General features: G+C 45.0%; 1 protein-coding gene and 1 long non-coding RNA gene across 12 annotated transcripts in view; one reads left to right on the plus strand and one right to left on the minus strand.

Moving 5' to 3' along the window:
* MLIP (muscular LMNA interacting protein) overlaps positions 1–18,615 on the plus strand; it is a 1,868,253-nt gene that overhangs the window by 312,895 nt on the left and 1,536,743 nt on the right. The gene's annotated exons all lie outside the window — the stretch shown is intronic.
* LOC144762713 (uncharacterized) overlaps positions 1–18,615 on the minus strand; it is a 264,788-nt gene that overhangs the window by 212,840 nt on the left and 33,333 nt on the right. The window contains exons 3-4 of the long non-coding RNA XR_013596131.1: positions 17,027–17,179; positions 16,201–16,284 (exon numbers count right to left, since the gene is read on the minus strand). This is a non-coding gene — a long non-coding RNA (uncharacterized LOC144762713). The remainder of the gene's footprint in view (positions 1–16,200; positions 16,285–17,026; positions 17,180–18,615) is intronic.

The raw sequence follows: 18,615 nt of genomic DNA on the forward strand, positions 1-18,615 counted from the left end.
TTTTTCACCTATTTTGCCTTTACATGCACTCATTTTCTAACAAGAAGATATAGTATTCTGTTGTTGGCCAGAACTGTTGTATTCTGTTGTTTTCAGCACTACGGTAGCCCCGGATGGAGCTACCGACTTCATGGAACTGCATTTTTGAGTCATACTTGCAAAGTGCCTATTTTTGATTACTGTATGTTGGTCTTTTATCATTTTGGTCTTGTTTGCACAGATACATATTGGATATTTTTCTAAAACTGGTGTGGTGTCCTTTTGCAGTGTTTTCACTGTATTACTGTTGGCTATATGCAAATTCTTTACACACTCCCTCTGAGATAAGCCTGACTGCTCGTGCCAAGTTACCAAAGGGGTGAGCAGGGGTTATTTCAGTAGTGTATCCCCCTTATCCTGACTAGAAGGAAGGGTCCCTATTTGGACAAAAGTGCAAATCATTGCCAACTAAGTGACCCTCATTTCTAACATACTCAAATTATTAAATATTTTATTTAATTCACAAACGAATATGTAAGTCAAAACTCTAATTTCAACTGGAATGTTGGGATTTTTATAAATTCAATCGACGCTACCTATCATCCATACTATATTCTGTGTGATGCACTTGCCGTGCTCCTATAACTCAATCTGATGATACAAACTTAATTCATAGACCCCAATTTCAGATTTCTTTACATTAACAGAATGGTTCAAAATATTCAATTTTACATTTTGTTTCTTTCTTTTTTATACTTTGCTAATTTGTTCATATTGTTTCATATTCTCAGCAGTTGTTGGCCCCCTGAGCAGGTGTTGCAGACCCCTATGGTTCCCCAGACCACAAGTTAGGAACTGCTGATCTAAATAGTTTCAGAATCAGGTGACCTCCTCCAGCCAGTGGAACCAGATGTCATAATGAGTATGTAAAGGTTGCTTGCCTCCTGGTCCCCTGGTGATGCAGAAGGGAGAAAGCAAGTACAGAATGGTATAGGAATGATGCAGGCTTATTATTGACAATGCCAGAAGACAATAGAGCATCTACTTAACTCAGACAATGCTTTTGGAACTTCTTTTTGGTTTCCTTAACTTTAGCTTCTGTCTCATTCCAGCATGGTCATTGCCAGAAGTAATGCCATAAGCCTGAGAAGAACTGCACAAGACTAGCTTAAAGAAAGCCTTAGAAAGGGCAGCAGGACATACCGGACATACCCGGTGGGCGTGAGATTAAAGTGGGGAGGGGAGGATGGATTAATACAGCCAGTTCCTAAGCAGGTGCCTCCAATGAGGCTCCACCGCACAATGTGCCCACATGGAATGAGCGCCCCAGGTAATTGTAAGCACAAGGGGCGCACACACCTCTCACCCTAGCAGCACACCTTGCAAGGTCCCCCGCAGGTGGGAAAATCCAAAGCAGCTGCCCTCAATTGGACGCTGAAATCCTAATCTCATCCCCACAAACAAAAGGGCGGCTGCTCGGCTCTTGCCCATCTGCAGTCCGAGGGGTGCACAGGACACGTCAGTACCTGCTGCTCTGCACAGGGGAGAGCCCAGCTCCCCTGAGGTGACGGTGCAGAAAAGAGCTACTCACGGCATGGCGAAGTCCTGAGTGAGCACTGTGTAGCTTCCTCTCCTCTTATCAGGGTCCATCAGGCTGCCTCTGACCTGCGTCTGCGCCTCTTGTCTGCAACCTCTATTGGTCTTGATACCTTTGGCCTACCGGGCCATGCTGAGAGAGGTTCCCGAGGTGTGACCTCAGGGCTGGCGGAATTGGTATCCCTTTTTTCTCTGCCCCTTCACACACTCCACGGCCCCTCGCAGAGGCTCACTGCAGACAATGGCGGCAGCAGCTCTATCTGCCCGGACCACTCCCAATGCTGCTCTGCATACAGCACCCATCATGCATTGTAGGAAATGCCCCAGCAGCAGTAAGCAACACTCACAGCGCTCTACTGCTGCCCCCAAGTGCTAGGCTACAGAATAAAGCAATCCTCAAATGCTTTCCTTTGAAATAAAAGGAAGAAGGACAGTCCAGTCCTTCTAGTGCTCCAGACAGGAGCAGCAACTGCAGACCAACTCACCCCTCATGTCAGTGGTAGCGCTCCTCAGACAGTCTGCAGCTTTCCTTCCAGGCAGGATTTCCCTTAAGGTCCAGCAACATTCTTTCCATTAAGTCTTTGATATCCCTGAGACTTCTAACAGGAGGCCAGCACTCACAAGCCCTTGGAGATCCGTCACAAGCAGGATACCACAGCAGGGTAAAAAGAGTCAGTCATTTTCCTCCACCATAAACAGAAGCAGCAACTGCAGGCCAACCCCCCACTCACACAGAAAAGGCAGCACTCCTAACACAGTCCTTTCTCCTCTTCTTAGCAGGCTCGTTTTGTTCCTTGAAGTAATCTAAAGTCCTGGGGTTTTAGGTGTAGTACTTATACTCCATTTTGTCATTATTCTCTTTGTGGCAAGGGTCTCTGAACCCAGTCCAAACCAGTCCTGTCCTCCCTGGTGCAGCATGACCACAGGGGACAGAGAGAGCAACGTGAAAAAGGAGACACAGCATATTCAGGTGCAAGCAAAACTCCTCCCACCTCTCAAAGTGCAGATCAGGTCTATTCAGCCCTGCGATGAGTCACCCTGGCAAGACAGGACACACCTCAACCCCTGTGACTGTCTAGAGTGAATGCACATCCCCATCTCCTGTATAACCCTGGGAGTAGTTTGCGTAGTAGTGCTACGTGTAGCTATGCGAAGTGCACTTCGCACTATGCAAGTTACGCAAACTGCGTAGTGCACTGTGCAAAATGCTGTTCGCACTGATGGCACAGTGCCGGATGCTTGTCCGCACTGTGAAATCAGTGCAAACCGCATCTTGTACAGTACAAGCCGTCGGTTTCTGCTGCTCAAGTAGATTTGTACTCGAGCGGCAGCTTTCTCAACGCGGACTGCTAGTTTCTCATCGTGAGCAGTAGCGAGCATACGCGACCACTATCAATGAGAAACCTGACCTCCCCGTGTTGAGAATCTTGCCGGGAGGTTTATTTTCCACACTCGTGATCGGCAACTTGATGTTGCTGATCGTGAACAAGGAAAACATCTCGCTGGGATGTTATTTTGCTCGCTCGCGGTCGCCAACTTGACGTTGAGGAACGCAAGCAAGCGAAAAAATGCCTGCTATGATACCCTACGCGTTTTTGCACTGTGCTACTTGCAATTCGCCTAGCGCGTAGTTGCGCAAACTACGCAAGTGTAGCGTAGTCCCACGCCCAGGCCCAGGCCTACTCCTGTCACCCAAACACTAGATGCTGAATACACAAGCAGCCAGAAGGGTACAGGATGGTAACGTAAGAAAATGCCCACTTGCTAAAAGTTGTGAAAGAGGGGAGCGCCGAGTCGACGCTCCACTCCCTGCTGCACTGCGTGAACGGATATCCTATCCACAGTTAGTCCCCATTTCGCATAATTCAAAAAGTTTTATCCATTATAATCCGCGTTTTGTCAGAAGTTATTCGCATTCACATCCACATCTATCACAACAAAGTACTTTGGTAACTTCTCATATTTTCGTGTGCCAATCCAGGCCTCATAGCGAAATAAGATCCAAGTACCACAGGTAGTTCGAAGCAGCATTTTCCATTTTATTATTATGTACCCAATGCATTTCGGGCTATGGCATCAGCCCTTCGTCAGGGGTCACTGCAATTCAATCAAATCAGGACAATCCATCAATGTTTGGTTAATCTAAGTGGAGTGGTGTGGCTCACTGGTTAGAGGCAGCAGACCCGGGAGCAGAAGTCGGCCCGGGACCAGGGTTCAATTCCCGACGCGGCAAGGTCGTGGACCAGGGTCAGCGGACTTGACAATTCTCGCCTCGGTGCCTACTCTAACCTGGGGTCCCACTCGGCAACTCTGGGCATTAGCTTGCCTAATCTCCACAACGGCCCCATCAACGCCGGGGATGCCTGGCTCCACCTTGGGGATTCCCAGTAGAGACCATCCCACAGGGAAAGCCAGGACGGGTTCCCCAGCGGTATACAGCGCCGGGACGCCCCTTTGCTGGGGCAGCTGTGCGCTTTACAAGTATACAACATTTAACATTTAACATGTAATTATCAAACTATGCGTAAATTACTTAAATCATTAACAACATCATTTTTAGATGAGATATTTTATGAAAGTTAAATTATGTGCTTACTCACACGAAAGAACTTCCGTTTAAATAATACCACCCTCGTTGTATATAACACATTTGTGCGAAACGCATTTCATCATGCAACTTAGGTGCCCATGTTATCACATTATCTCGTGGCTCTTACTCGACTCCAATTTTGCACATCTTTAAACGCAAACCCTCGTTGCGTGTCTTATCAACTATGCATGCTCCACCTTTCCTCATAAAAACGGGGACACGCCCTTCGTTATTATTCTAAGTTATTTCTTCTCTTATAATAATCACATTGTCACCCGTACCTGCTTGCTTCGGTTATCATCAAGCCGCTCGGCGTGCGCCATAGCTGCCATAAAGTATACACATGTCAGCCCGTTATTGACGTCGAATTTATGCGTCATCATTATTCCGCCCCCTCGTGTGCATTCGAAGAAAAAACCTTAAACATCCCTCCCAATGAGGAGTCATACAAACTATGACTCCCAGCATGCATTGTTGTAATCTACTCTCATATATAAAACGTAATGTTGTTAGCAACTCAAATTTCTCTCAAGCGTCCTGTATTTCCACATTAGTCTGTCCATTTGCTCTCCCTTTACAAATGCTCCTGCGAACTTGCCAAGTGTGAACAGTTCTTGAAAAAATGCAAATTTCTTCATTTCAAAGAACCTCTTTTTAGCATTTTCTTCTTGCTAAAAGTGGCATTTTTCAAACACAGGATATAAAAACCTCCTTTACCAAAAGGTGCGTTAATAATTCTGAGATTAGAGAGCCTAAACTTCATTTTTCTATCTTGTCCTTATGGAAAGCTACACGTAAAATGTTACAGTGCAGCCCCAATGATAAGCCTATGGGACAGACAGCCTTTCAATAGGGAAAAAACTCAATATACAGTATTTCCCTATCAGGACACACCAGTACATGTCCTACCTTTCACATACACAGTACCCTGCCAATGGGAGTACCTTGGGCCTACCTTCGGACTGCATGTAAGGAAAAGGACGATTTGGGCCAGGCAAGTGGGTGCACTTGCCAGGTCAACATGGCAGTTTACAACTACGCATGCAGACACTACAGTGGTAGGTCTGAGACACATTTACAGGGCAACTCTTGTGGGTGGCACAACCAGTGCTGCAAGCCCAGTAGTAGTATTTGATTTACAGTTCCTGGCATATACCTTGCACCTTAACAGGGGCTACCAATAAATCAAATATGTCAATCATGGATAACCAATAATATCACAATTTATACAGAGAGCATATGCACTTTAGGACTGATCAGCAGTAGTAAAGTGCCCAGAATCCTTTAGTCAACAAAAACAGGGTCGGAAAATAGAAGGCAAAAGTCAAAACATTTGGGGGTAAACCAGTCACACGTCTAACAGCAGAGTATGAAAAGTTTTCACAGTGATTTGTCAATGGGGAGCAAAGATAAAAGGGGATCTCAAAAAGCTCTTGGGGCGACCTTCGACCCTGCCACCAGGCAGGTCCCTCCCCTCACCGCCACGCAGCCCTCTGTGTAACCTGTGCTCCGCACCTACTGCCGCCCATTGATTGGTATCCTGCCTGCATTTTGCTCTGATTTGCTGTGCTGCGCTTCTGTATTGCCTCGTATTGTATTGCCTGCCTGTATCTCTGTGCCCCCTCCATTGGCTTTTATGTCAGTTTTCCCCCTTCTTTGTGTCCCTTGTCCCTTGTATGCCTTCTGTGACCCCCGCTGCCGATTTCCCCGCCCCTGCGTTCCCTGCGTCCCCGCCCCCTACTAACCCATTCGCCGCCCCACTCCCGCCTCCCAGCTGCTCCTCCGTCCCACATCCCTTCATATGGAGGCCGCGCAGTGGACGCGCGCTGCGGGCGTGCCGCTTGGGGGCCACTGGCGCGCCACTGGCGTGCCGAAGGCGCGCCAAGGCTAGCCCGTCTGCGCCCATCCGTGCCTGGACCGCGCCCAGCACCAGAACCCCTAGACACCACGATGCCCGATTCCGCTACAACGCCAGCACCGTCCACACTGGCGTGCCGAAGGTGCACCAAGGCAAGCCCGTCTGCGCCCATCCGTGCCTGGACCGCGCCCAGCGCCAGAACCCCTGGACACCACGATGCCCGATTCCGCTACGACGCCAGCACCCTCCACGCCCTCAACCCCGGACGCGAACACACCTGCTACCAGGCCACCCCAAAGTGCTCCCAAGGGCCCTTCACCTGCCGGAACTGCAGCTTCACCAGCATCCGGCCCGCCAAACCGCCAACCAAAGAACCCAACCACCTCAGATGTATCCTCCTCAACACCTGCTCTGCCCACAAACACACCGTCGAACTCTGGGACCTCCTCAAATCAAACTACCCAGATGTCGCCTTCCTGACGGAGACCTGGCTGAACCCCACCTCAGCCCCCTGCCATTGCCATGGCCATACCAGAAGGCTACAAGATCACCCGCAGAGACCGCACCTACGGAGTAGGAGGAGGAGTTGCCATCGTCCACAAGAACACCCTCAGACTCTCGACCAACTCCGACGACACCCTCAGCACCGCCGAACACCTGCACTTCCAGATCCACACCGACCCCAACACCACCCTCAGAGGAACCCTCATCTAAGGACCCCCCGGACCCAGACCACAGTTCAGTGACGCCATTGCCGACTTCATCAGCACCTCCATGGACAACATTCTCCTCGGGGACCTGAACTTCCACCTCGAGAACAACAACGACACCAACTCCACCACCCTGATCGACAACCTTGCCAACCTCGGACTCAGACAGCTCATGACAACACCCACCCACTCCACCGGTTACACGCTTGACCCCATCTTCTCCGCAAGTCCCCACGTCTCCTTCAATCACACCACTGAACCCCATTGGACCGACCACTGCTGCATCCATTTCACCTTCAGGAAGCCCACCACGCACCACTGCATCCAACACATGCCCCGTCGCTGCTGGGGCAAAGTCACCAAAGACCAGCTAACCACCACCCTCACCCAGAGCCCACCCGCCGACCCCACCGAGCCCGACACGCCACCCGCAACCTCAGACAGTGGATTGATGACTGCGCCAACACCCTTACCCCGCTGAAGACACCCTCCAACAACCACATCAGCAAGAAAGCCACCTGGTTCACCGAAGACCTCCAGGCCTCCAAAAGAACATGCCGGAAACTGGAGAAGAACTAGCTCCGCAAATGTTCACTGGACAACTACACAGCCAACAAGAACGCCACCCGCAGACACCATCAACTCGTCAGAGCCGCCAAAAGGGGCTCATTCAAGGACCGCCTAGATAACAACGCACACAACAGCAAAGAGCTCTTCAACATCGTGAAGGAACTCTCCAACCCCAGCTCCAACACCAACGACATACCGCCTTCGCAAGACCTGTGTGACTCACTGGCCACCTTCTTCCACCGCAAGATCGCCGACATCCACAACAGCTTCAACTCCACGACCACCCCGACAACCACCGCCCCCACGACCACCGCCTGCACCAACCTCCTGCTCTCCTGGACCAGCATCAATGATGAGGACACCTGCGAGCTCATGAACACCATTCACTCCGGATCACCGTTAGACCCATGCCCTCACCACATGTTCAACAGAGCCAGCACAACCATCGCACCCCATCTCCGGAAAGTAATCAACATCTCCATCGAGACAACAACCTTCCCGGAAAACTGGAAGCATGCAGAGATCAACGCCTTACTCAAGAATCCCAAAGCGGACCCCAAGGACCTCAAGAATTTCCGACCCATCTCCCTGCTCCCGTTTCCGGCGAAGGTCACTGAGAAAATCGTCAACAAACAACTGACCCGCTACCTCGAGGTTAACAACATCCTGGACCAGTCCCAGTCCGGGTTCCGCAGCAACCACAGCACCAAAACCACCCTAATTGCTGCCACCAACAACATCAGGACCCTGCTAGACAATGAAGAAACAGCGGCCCTCATCCTCCTGGACTTGTCAGCCGCCTTCGAACTGGTCTGCCACAGCTCTCTACGAACACGCATTTACGACGCCGGAATTCAAGAGAAGGCCCCGGACTGGATCCCCTCCTTCCTCTCCGGTAGAACTCGGAGTGTCCGCCTCCCACCCTTCCGCTCCAATGCCACTGAGATCATCTGCGGCGTACCCCAGGGCTCATCCCTCAGCCTGACGCTGTTCAACATCTACATGGCACCCCTCGCCCATGTCACCCGACAGCACGACCTCAACATTATCTCCTATGCCGACAACACCCAGCTGATCCTCTCCCTCACCAACGACCCTCACACCTCAAAAACCAACCTCCATGAAGGAATGAAGGCCGCCACCGAATGGATGAAGAACAGCCGACTCAAACTAAACTCTGACAAGATGGAGGTCCTCATCCTCGGCTCCACCCGTCAGCCTTAAACAACTTACTGGCAGCAGCTCCGACACCCACTGACCACGCACGCAACCTAGGGGTCATCCTCGACTCCACCCTCTCCATGACTAAGCAGGTCAACGCCGTCTCCTCATCCTGCTTCAACACCCTCTGAATGCTCCGCAGAATCTTCAAGTGGATCCCCACCGAAACAGGAAGAATGGTCACTCAGGCCCTCGTCACCAGAAGGCTGAACTACGGAAACGCCCTTTACGCAGGAACTTCGGCTAAACTCCTGAGACGGCTACAATGCATCCAGAACGCCTCTGCACATCTGATCCTCGACATCCCCCGCCAAAGCCACATCACACCCCAACTGAGAGACCTGCACTGGCTCCCCTGTCAACAAGAGGATAACCTTCAAGCTCCTCATCCACGCACATAAAGCTCTCCACAACACTGGACCAGCATACCTCAACAGACAACTCTGCTTCTACACCCCCACCCGCCAGCTCCATGCTGCCGAACTCGCCCTCTCCACAACACCCCGCATCCAAAGAACGACCTCGGGCGGCAGATTGTTCTCCCACCTCGCCACCAAGACCTGGAACACCCTCCCCACCAACCCAAGACCTACTGGCCTTCAGAAGACTCCTCAAGACCTGGCTCTTCGATCAGTAGCAGCATCCCCCCAAGTGCCTTGAGCCCCTTATTGGTATGTAGTGCGCTCTATAAGTGGCATGATGGATTGATTGATTGATTGGGCACCAATGCATTTTTCCATATATTGTACTCACATGCGGTGGTCAAATGCCCATTAAGGTTTTGAAGAAATTTTAGATGATTACAATTTATGGTGTGCAGATGATCATTTTCAGTATTACAGGTAAGTAGGTTAAATATCTTTAAGTAATAAGGCATTTTAACTCAGTGATATCTGTTGTTGTAGTACTTTCACATATTTTCTTGTTTTGATGTTCCGCTGAAGTACTAGTGATGACAAGTTATTCTGTGATTGACTAATGACTGCCTTTACAAAGGTTTGCTGTGTGCTGCATTTCACTCTTAGATACAGGTAAGTATTAGGTTTGATATTTTTCCCCAACCTCTTACCAGTTTATTAAAGTCTACTCTATGGCACTTTATGCTATTCCACGCTATGTTACACCACTCTACACTGATTAGATTGTACACAACTACATTATACCCCACTCCACTATGCAACACAGCAATTTACGCTATCCCTTTCTATGCCCATGCACTCTACTCTTTGCCACTCTAGTTTACGTCACTCCACTGTGCAACGCTCCACTCAACCCCACTACATTCTATGCTATTCCACTGTGTGTCTCTCCACTCTGTGCCACTTCAGTGTACACCACTCCACTCGACACCATTAGACTAACGGCGGGCGTCAAACTCCACACCGCCAGCGGAGTTTGCAGAGTTTTGACACTCCTCAAATCCGTTTTTAGCACGGAGTTCTGCAAACTCCGCTATTCACCTGCGGAGCAGAGTTTACCCGGTGTGCACTGCACTGCTTTCACCCCTAGATAGACTATATTGTTGTCTATCTACCTCATATGCGACAAACTCTGGTCAAATACTGCTATAATAGAAACTGAGCTCAAACTCACTGCAGTGCAGAGGCTGATCTGCTCACATTTGTGCAACGGTTTTCTCTTGTCAGCGAGATGTCACGTAACACACCCTTACTAACTGTAGATGACCTGATTCCCACTTCGGAGGTGAATACACGCACATGCATGATAAAATCTGTCCTCCCCGGGCCCACCGGCTACCATGAATATTTTGTCCTGTCTCCTACTGTAGCGGGTGAGGAAATGCTTTTTTTTTACTCACTCTCCACCTTCTGTCTGCCGATCAGTGGCATCAAGTTTGAAGCTCAAGCTTCTTCATAGTTCTCCAAAAGTCGTGGTGTTGTGTTGTATATGGCTGGGGCTCCATCAGCGCAAGAGCGGCGAGAGTCCTCAGCGCCCCCGAGGTGGCAGAGTGATCATTATAGAAAAACTCGAATGAGCACAACTCAACAAAAGGCATGGCATGCTTCACATACCAGCCAAGGATAGGGAACCTCGGTGTAATGGTCTAGGCGTGCACGCTGCCTGAGACAGCAACGCCGAAAACTGGAACCCACATCTGTTGGAAAAAGGTAGCAGAAGAAGTTAGTGTTGCATTCTCTAGTGGGGCCAAACTGAAGTTCAGGCAGCGACCTTTGCCTTGCTGGCTGCTGCGGACGGGGGAAACATCACTTACAATGAAACTTTTACAACGCACTACCATTACAACGCGGTCATTACAATGCAAACCATTACAACGCATTGCGCTGGGGGGCGCTCTAGGATAGGGAATAGGTTAATTTACTATCCAATAACCTTCCCTAGTGTCCACGGGGACTGGAGTTGGAATAGTAAATTAAACTATTCACTATCCAACACCCAAAAGCGCTATGCGTTGTAATGGTATGCGATGTAAAAACCACGTTGTAAAGGCATGCGATGTAAAAGCATGCGTTGTAACGTCATGCATCCGCGGACGGGGGTGAGTCAAGTTGTCGTCAGTGTTCAGGGGAGACTGGCACATTAGATGTCTACATATGTAGCATTATTTTTAATTAGCGCGTAGATAGTGTGACGTGGTGAATCTCATTCTATAAGGGTTGGGCTTTTGTTTTGTGGCGCTTTGAAAGGACCTGAATGAAAAAAATGATTGGCCTTTGGAAGGGTCGTAATAACTTAATCATATTAATTTACGTTGTATTATGTTTTGATAATAACCCCCCAGTTTCTGCAACAGCAGACTCTTGCTAGGAAAGGAAATGCCATCCATTGTATATGCTTGCCTGCATATGCACGTGATACATGTGTGTGAGTTTGTGGTGCATCCGATGTCACTGCACAGCCTAATTGGTGTGAAATACCAAGTTGATGTCGGTGCTGGGTGTGGGTACATTTTTTATTTTTGGTTCTGGGTCGTGACTTTCTTCTGAAAGTTTCTGGCAGCACGTTTCTGGTCTTACTTTGGCACTAATCTGATCTGATGAGGTTTGCTGCATTTTCATTCCCGGGACCAAGTGCACGCGACAGGATTTGTGAGTTTCACCTGTGATCCTTTTCTATTGACATTTTCCCAGGCCTAGAAGAGGCGTGGAAAGCCACATCTTATTTTAAAGGATTCACTTTGGTTTTAGCATAATATATTTGAGTTTGCAGCTCCATCAAGTGGCATCTTCACTCCACATGTTTCTTATCAAGTTATCATCAACTAAAATGAATTCTGGTGCTTAATGGCAATGTGTACAGGTTATCTCGCAATACTCCGCTAGCTCGCAGAATTTTGCTGAGTTTTTCTGTAACTCCGCGAACTGCACCCACCCTTACATTAGACTCTAAACCATTCTGCTCTACGCCACTCTGTTTGACATCACTCCAGTCTATGCCACTCTACTGTACATCATGACAATCTATGCTACTCCAGTGTACGCTTTTCCACTATACAGTACTCCAGCGTATGCTACTTTACTCAAAGCTATTACACTGTGCACCACTCCACTCTATGTCACTCCATTCTTCGCCACTTCACTCTATGCCACTTCAGTGTATTCTATTAAATTCTTCACCACTGCAGAGTAAGCCACTGCATTTTACATCACTACACTCTATGCTATTTCACTGAACACCACTACACTTTACCTCACTCTGCTCTATGCCAATCCATTCTACGCCATTCTACTCTACTTCATTCTACTCTATTCCACTCCACTCTATGCCACTCCACTCTACGTCATTTAACTGTATGCCACTCCACCCTAAAGTATTCTACTACACGCCGCTGCACTATACTATAGCACACTCTACACCACTTCACTCTACTCAACTACACTCTATTCTACTCTACAACACTAGACTTTACCACACTACACTCTATGACACTGCCCCCCACTATACTCTACTACATTCTACTTAACAGCACTCAACAAAATGACACCATAATATACAACACATTTTTATTTGAAAAAAAATATTTAAATTGAATGAAAAAACAAAGGTTAAAGCTAAGTTAGAAAACTGTTTTTATTCTTTCTATGCAAAGCCATAATAAATAAATAAAATAAATTCCACAAAATACCCTGAAAAAGGTCTCTAGGTGCTATTTCATTTCCACAGGTTAGGAAGTAACAGAATTTGAGTCTTCTGAATTCTAAACTGAATAGCAAGGCTAAAATAACCATGCTTTAAGAGCTTTTTACAACTGCCTAAAATCAGTTCAGGCACGCCGATGTGGTGGGTGCTGGTTCCAGTGCTGAGGAGTCAAGTACCAGAAGGATCGCCCCCATATCTAACAGTATGGATGTTGCGAGAATGTATCAAAACATTCCCGCTAGACGGGGGACTCCTACTGTGGGCATGCAATTTTAGTTTTTTATCATACGGATGGTGGTCCATTCCCATAAAGAGATTTGTGGACCAAACAAAGAAGTATAAACAGTGATCGCTTTTTTTATGGGCAGCCAGTGGAGGCTTCTGTGAATAGGTTCTGAGGCTGACTGAGGTGGAAGGTGACAGACTATCTGTGCCGCCGTGTTTTGAACCACCTGAAGCTTGGCAAACAGTCCTTCATTCATAAAAGCCATTATCCCATTCCCAAAGTCCAGGCGACTAATTATAAGGGCCTGGCCTAGGGTTTTTCTTGATTGGAGCGTTAGTCACTGAAATACATTTCTGAGAGTGCGCAATTTTCCAAAACATTAACCATTGATGGCGTTAACGTGTTCCTTCATGGAAAGGTTCTCATCCACCATGATTTCCAAGTTTCTCACTACTACCTTCGGAGTTGGGACTATGCCTTTGATATGAGGCCACTAATCCTCAAACCATACTGAGTGAGCCATATCAAACAGTACAATCTCTGTTTTGCTTACATTAAGTTGCAAAATGTTTTGCTGCATCCACGTTGCAATGTTATTTATGCAATCTCGAAATCTTACTTTAGAAGTCTTTAGATTTCGTTCCATTTTGATAACAAGCTGAGTGTCATCTGCATAAGAAATGACCTTGAAACCATAGGATTTTATCACTTTTCCAGTGGTGCCATGAGGATGTTAAAAAGAGTGGGACTTAATGCAGATCCCTGTGGCACTCCCCTGTCCAAGGCTATGGTTCGAGAGACAAAGGACTCCAAATTCACTGCATGGGTACGGTCACTCAATTAATTCTTCAGTCAAACCAAGTCTTTCTCACCAACACCAGTGTCTACGAGTCTTTTAATTGGGACTGTGTGAGAGTTTGTATCAAATGCTGCCAACAGATCCAACATAACCAGCATTGCTGAGTGTCTGTCATCCAGGGAGACTCTTGTGTTGTTAAGACCTCCACCAGGGCTGTGTCCGTGCTATGAAATGCACGGAAACCTGACTGGCAAGGCTTAAGCAGTTAACGGCTTTCCAAGATAGCTAACAATTGAATGTTCACTAATATATAGTTAACTGTCTGATCGACTTTGTTTTAAAAAATTGATGAATGTTTTGTGAACATTCATAGGCAAATAATGGTGGGTTGTTGAAAATGTGGTTTGGCTCTGGTTCATCGCTCAAAATCGGCCAGTTTGTCAGTATGATCCATTTGATTTTGTAGCTGCTGGTTGAGCAGTTTGAAATAAACATTAATCTTTTGGATGTATTGGTACATGGGGTTTTACTTTCTAGTAAAGTGTTGTCCTTAGACAATCTTCTGACTTCCGGTTCTTTTAGTTTGATTGTGATAACCCCTTTTAACAAATTTCTCAATCATCTGTTCTTTGTGTTGATTAAAGGCATCATTGTCTGACAATATTCTTTTCAACCTCAGTAATTGAGTATGGTAGATGATTTAGCAAGGCAAGCTGATGAAAGCATTGTTAATGTAACAAATTATTCTGAACATTCTGCTTGACATATACCTCAGTCGGAATTTTTCCATTATTTATTGCAACCAATACATATATCTCATATTTAAACTGCAATCTAGTATCCACCTGGTTCAAGGATTGTATGGCTTTCTCGAGTGTATCCCTGGATCTTCACCATATCAAAAATATGTCATCAATGTATCTTAAAAATAAATTGTTGATAAAATATGATCTTGATCAAACTTGATCATAAAGTTATTTGCATATTTTGGAGCAGCCCATTTTCCCATGCTGGTCTCAGTCAGTTGTTGATAAAAATCACTGCCCCATTTGAAATAGCTGTGGTATAAGGTAAATTGCATTAACTCCAACAAAAACACCTTTAGGTCTTCATCAAAATCCATCTGTAACAAAGCCCATTAAATAGCCATAAACCCAAATTGAAAAGATTTCTATTGAATATATAGTATGTACTACCCCTGATGAGGCTTTTTGTCGAGTAGCACGCTATTCCGGAACCCAAAAGAATTTGTGGTGGATTAGTATAGGGAAATATGCATTAATTTGAGCATTGGACATGTGAGTCTGTTTGTTGGATTAAATAGGCTAATGGAGGGATAGAAGAGCGAAGAGTCTAGAAAGTGGTATTTGGGAGATCATAGTAGTAAGATGAGGCTTTGAATGAGTAAAAGGAAAGATGGAGAAGGTGAGTGTCTCTAGAAATGGATTTTGGAAATCATAGTAGTAAAATTAGGTTTGGGATTAGTCAAAGGAGGGATATATGAGGGAAGAATTTACAAAGGGTTGCTTTTATAGAGACTTCACATCAATTGCACACAACAGCTTACCCTGAACATGTTCTACAGTTAAATTCCTTTTAAATGGTTCGAATGGTCAGTGGTGCTTCAAATTTCTGTAGAACCTCTGTGCACAAACGTTTGTAAATAATGATCTGCGCATTGCCAGTATTCTCATGAATACACCCCTGTGTAGATACAATCAGCCTCAATGGTGTTCTCGATGAATATTTATGTATCTTAGCTAAAATGTATATGGTAGGAACAGTGGGATTATACAGAAGCAGGTATCTCTTTTCAGTCCCTGTGATAATGCCATTGTCAGTGACTTGAGTGATACTCATTTTCAATCCCATAAGAAATCCATTAGTGGGGTCAGCAATCCAACTTTTTGTAGGTTTCCAAGTCTTCCACATGTTCTTGTAAGTTCCGACCTTAAAAGTCATAGTTCATCAGTGTTCCCCTTTATCCACTTTTTGAAAGATAATAATGTTATTGGATGCCTGCTTCCAGATAATAGATTCATAGTTCATTTTCTACAAAATCTTGCAACTTGTTGTTACATACTCAAACTAAATGAGAAGCCGAATCTAATAAGGCAGAAGATATGGATGCCCAGTTTCGGTCACAAAACCACACCCTCAAAAAACAAATTTCACCTTTTACATAGAACACATTGGACCCCAGATTGCATGTATAAAATGTAATCAAACGATAACCCATTATGCTGGAATTGTAATGTTGTGACGGTCGATTTATCACATATGATGTTTTATTGCCATATATTGAAAGACCTTTGACAAAATATATATGTTTTCATTTAAGATGTACTCCAAATGAAAACGACCTTTGCTTTTCTTATCTGATATCTTGTCCACATGACCCGTATGTACTAAATATGAATGGTAGATACCTGTTGGTTCTTATACTCACCAGTGGTTGTAAGATTATTTTAAGCAATTGGAAAATTAAACCAATATATCCTTCCAGGCTTGGAAAGAACTTCTAATACTTACAAGAGGAGCGGATAATATCTCATTTCAGGAGTCTCCTTGGAAAAGCTCACTTCAGCAAATCTCCTTGGAAAAGCGCCACTCGGCCTATAAAGGAAAACATTTTACTCATATTGATAGTGATCACAGCGCCATAATTACTTATCTCATAATTCTAAATATATGGTTTTTGATTATTCTTTTTATTTTGCTGATTTTGTATGTCATCTTACACCTGATCTTACGCTTCTTTTTAATCCCTTCCTATTATCTTCTTTCTGCCTTTAAACATACTCTTATGTATGAGTTTATTGAAGATCCAACAAGGTACTTTGTTTAATTTTTATTTTTTTTGTTTATTCATCCTCGACAAAGTTGTGTGTATAATTTAGGCTTCAAACTGTGTATGGGGTTTTATTTACCCTGTTTATTAAAACTAATATATGTTTAAGCAATATTAAAAAAATGAATTCCAAGAGGGAGGCACGTTCAAATTGTGGTTAAGAGATTATGTGAACCATTGTTCCAGGAAGATATTTGTTGTGGTGAAGCACGGCATAACGAGAGGCTCGCGTTCTTTGTCTGGAAACATAGATTTTGCAATTTTCATAAGAATTCATATCCCCGTCTGAAAGCTGATTGTAGTCATTTAGTTCAAAGCAACCTCTTTATAATCAAACCCTTCTAGCATCCTCTGTTCATGTTTGCTTACATAGAATCTAAACAATGACACAAGCACAACAATTAGAGATAAGCGGCATTTTTCTCCAGCACACTATTTCAAAAATGTGCACTGTTATACAGAAACATTAATCTTAAAAAGATTGGCATTTTGCATGTCTGTACTTACTCTAAAAAATAAGCTCTTAAGAACACAGCATTAAGCCGGATCCCTGGCAGATTCCATTCCTGCTATCAGTGATCGGTGCACACAAGGGAAGGGCTTATCCATTTTACCAGAAGCACATCATGGCTGGAACTGATATGTACGCCTCAGTGGAATCTGTAAATGAGGTTAGAGGAAAGAAAAAAAAGTGTAAACATTTCCGAAAATGCTGCATTCCTGGCAGACAAATTTTAATATGAGTCATATTCGCAAATATGTTTTCCAAGCCTCCTCATATGGGTTCACACTAGCAGGCACAGCAAGTCAAAGTAAAATATAACTACAGGGTGATATATCATTACAATATTTCTTGCACTGCAAAGTTTGCCTTGCTTCCTCTAAGCAGTTATAGAATAGAAACGACACTACTATGAAAAGTTCGCACACACATGTCATCTCATTCATACAATTCAAGAAATCTTCTAAACGCTATACTTGTACTGCGTTCTGTTAAAAAAGCCAATCAAATTTCCAAAAAAGGTGATGAAAGGTTAATATTAAATCTCTATGTGAGTGAAATAAGACCATGGAAACAATGTGCAAAATAAAATACAGATTTTTAGTTTGGTACAAGGGTATGTGTATATTCACATTGCTTCTGGAACAAACACAATCTTCCAGATTCATCTTAAACAGATCTGAGGCCCTCACCATTGTGACGTGGGCTCCTCGTTGGCTAAATATAAAATAACAGTTACAATACATAATCTAGGACCCAATTCGCAAAGCAAAGTAGGAAATCTACACCCATAGTAGTCCCCCTACAAGGCAGTGCACAGTTACACACTGGGGAAATGCAGTAAAGCGAGCAAATGCACATTTATTTTTTTGTCTTTTTATCCACAGAACAAGGTTTAGGTGATCCGTTCACTTTACTTCTCTTGAAGGGGCATTACTCCAGCCATTTCCTGGATTAAAACTTAGATCACTTCCATGGTCTGACTCATGAATTTGTGGGCATTCTCAAACTTTGAAGTCAACCAACACCTTGATCCTTCAACTCTTGCCTGTAGCTTACCACCGCTTAATTGTGCATACTTGTGAAAGAGAATTCCACATTAGTGAAACCACTTGTGCATCTAAAAAATAATTTGCAACATTTTGACAGGTGTTTAAGGAATAATTACCAAGTGTTCGTTTATAAGGGCCTTTGTTCTAAGGTCCCCTATTACTTTACCTAAATCTTCAACTGACGAGACTCCTAAAGACCACTTCATTTGAAACACCATGTTAATTAAAGATGAAACCACTTTAGTTTAATCTTTATCCAAGTTCCTTTCATCCTTACTGGAACGGGCACAGATGACAAACAATCAGCTGTTGAATTTATTTTTTCTGGCTCATACAATAACTTAAAGCAGGATTCCTGCAGTGCTAAATAAAGCAAGGCAATGAATGCGAGCTGTCGAACTAAGTCACCTGTATGAAGATAACGTTTCGACCAATGGCTTGTTATCAGTCTGCAAGGTAAACCTGTTACCCCAGACAAAATGTCTAAAATGTTTAGTCACTCACTCAAAAGCCAAGCATTCTTGCTCAGTTATAACAGTCTT

Source organism: Lissotriton helveticus, chromosome 6 (assembly GCF_964261635.1).
Source record: "Lissotriton helveticus chromosome 6, aLisHel1.1, whole genome shotgun sequence".
Lineage (NCBI taxonomy): Eukaryota > Metazoa > Chordata > Amphibia > Caudata > Salamandridae > Lissotriton > Lissotriton helveticus.